Source organism: Portunus trituberculatus, chromosome 45 (assembly GCF_017591435.1).
Source record: "Portunus trituberculatus isolate SZX2019 chromosome 45, ASM1759143v1, whole genome shotgun sequence".
Classification (NCBI taxonomy): Eukaryota; Metazoa; Arthropoda; class Malacostraca; order Decapoda; family Portunidae; genus Portunus; species Portunus trituberculatus.
The window spans coordinates 9,354,980-9,357,479 of record NC_059299.1 but is presented as its reverse complement, the minus strand read 5'-3'; the positions used below and the strand labels follow the sequence as shown (position 1 = coordinate 9,357,479).

Sequence of the window (2,500 nt, the reverse complement as noted above, 5' to 3'; positions counted from 1 at the left end):
GGCGCTGGCCGTGAGGGACAGTGAGTGGTGGAGATGAAGATAGTGATAGTAGCGAAGAGAATATTGTGTGTGTAGCCTCTCAGTAATCAGAGGTTAACTATTTAAACATGGTTGAGGACACAAAGTGGACAGTGGAGTGTGGGTGCCTGCTAGTGACACGGACAGCCGCCGCCGAGCAGTCTTTGGCTAACGTAAGTAATATATTGGTGTAATTTATCATTTCACGGTGGTGCCATGTCATAACCTAACGTTGGTAACCTCCAGGACAACATATCAGTGAACTAACACCTGCACATACTTATAAAACCAAATAATTCAAATCTTGAAAACGTAAACAAACCGATCCCTGACCCGCCGCCTCTCTCTCAGCCATTATCTGCCTCATCTCTCACTCATTACAGGCCAGACAGGTCACAAAGTGGAGCCATAGGCCTAATCTTTCATGTCAGTTGTTGAGATATATCCGCAATTACCTGATTTGTGTGCTATGGAGGCTCAGTGAGAAGAAGCGGGCCTACCCATGACGTCACGAGCCCCAGGCTGTGACGTCATCACCAGCTCCCGCCCAAAATGCCGGTCCCAGATGCTCGACTTCCACTATTATTTATATTTGTCTCAGTTCATTTATTTCGAGTCACAAGTGCCTTTTAAGGGTTTCTAATGATAGTTCGCAGTGTTTTACGTGTCTTCCATGCTTGAGTTGAGTGAAGTACGGTGATGTAGAGGGTGTTTATGACTTGAATGGGAGGGCCAAAATACGCTAAAATTTTTACCTCCGCTATCTGTGATTTTTTATTTGAGGTTGTAGCGAAGTGTTTGTGTTTTCAAAAGATGGTTTATCATGAGAAAAGTGTGCAAGGCTCCTGAGAAGTTAAAGATGTGGACTTTAAGAATGATATGTAGTCCTGTTAATATTGTAAACAACGTCATTTTTAAATATTATTTTTCTAATAGGGCGAGTTGCCAGGTTTTGATATATCGAAATGATAGTCATAATTTTTGAAAAACGTTATCGATTCAGTTGAATGAAATTGGTGGGCTTTGAAATTGTGTTTAAGCAAGTCGAAGTTCTAATACTTTATTTAGTATATTCTTTGAGATATTTTTATTATTCCTTATCTCGGCAATGTTTTTGTATTTTAGAAGTTAGTTTCGATTGATAACGAGTCAGAATTTTTATAACATTCGTGTCCAGCTGCCTTTTTGGGAATCCTCATTTTCAAAATGATTTGCGTAACGTATATATGTGACGGGGAGGGGCCGACACCCCACCCCCGGCTGGACCCAGGCCGATACCTGGCTCCAGGCCCGAGGGTGTGGGGTGTGTGTGTGTGTGTGTGTGTGTGTGTGTGTGTGTGTGTGTGTGTGTGTGTGTGTGTGTGTGTGTGTGCCTTATCTTTCGTTATGAGGAGCCCACCAGCTGGAACCACTGACACCCAGCTCCCAGCTGGAGGGTGTTGGAGGAAGGTGGCTGTGTGTGTGTGTGTGTGTGTGTGTTTCATGGTACTTAGTGTGTGTGTGTGTGTGTGTGTGTGGTGTGTGTGTGTGTGTGTGTGTGTGTGTGTGTGTAATTCACTATGGTCGCCCGGTAGTCACCCAGCCAGCCTTCCCCATTACGGAGCAAGCTCAGAGCTCATAGAGCGATCTTCGGATAGGACTGAGACTGTGTGTGTGTGTGTGTGTGTGTGTGTGTGTGTGTGTGTATCTTTCGTTATGGGGAGCCCACCAGCTGGAACCACTGACACCCAGCTCCCAGCTGGAGGGTGTTGGAGGGGAAAGTGGCTGTGTGTGTGTGTGTGTGTGTGTGTGTGTGTGTTTTTCTGGTGTGGTGTGTGGCTGTGTGTGTGTGTGTGTGTGTGTGTGTGTGTGTGTGTGTGTGTGTGTGTGTGTGTGTGTGTGTGTTCACTATGGTCGTCCGGTAGTCACCCAGCCAGCCTTCCCATTACGGAACAAGCTCAGAGCACATAGACAGATCTTCGGATAGGACTCAGACTGTGTGTGTGTGTGTGTGTGTGTGTGTGTGTGTGTGTTATTTCACCGTTCTGTATACGTTTCATCTCTGGCGTCCTCTTTATTATCCTAGTCTGTCAACACAAACTGCAAGTAATAGCGTATAGCGAAATGTGTCCTATTCTTAGCGCTTATTGAGCAAGGGGAAGCTATGATATGTAGGAAACACATAGCCCGGAGCAAAGCAAGGTGCCTCTATCGCCTCGCCTCGCCCCGCCGTGTTAACCCCTGCAGTAACATGACGTGTTTTCATATTTATTCTGGCTATTACTCAATGATTTTATACAGCTTCACAAACTTATGTGGGGATTAAAATAGTGAAAACTGGCCATTAATCTCTGACACCGTAGACCCTTCTTATTGTAAGCAAAATCATCTAATCACACACAAACTATCGTAAAATGCCACTTAAGGGATTAGACTCGACTCACTCAGACGCCCATAACTGAGTGCATGGCGGTAATTCAGTGCTGGAGATCTTAATGACAAC

General features: G+C 45.2%; 1 protein-coding gene across 1 annotated transcript in view; it reads left to right on the top strand.

Annotated features, from left to right (window-relative positions):
- Positions 1–150: 150 nt before the first annotated feature.
- Positions 151–2,500, top strand: part of LOC123519677 — a 45,028-nt gene continuing 42,678 nt past the window's right edge. Inside the window, exon 1 of the mRNA XM_045281170.1 lies at positions 151–191. The gene's annotated coding sequence lies outside the window, so the exon portion shown is untranslated. The remainder of the gene's footprint in view (positions 192–2,500) is intronic.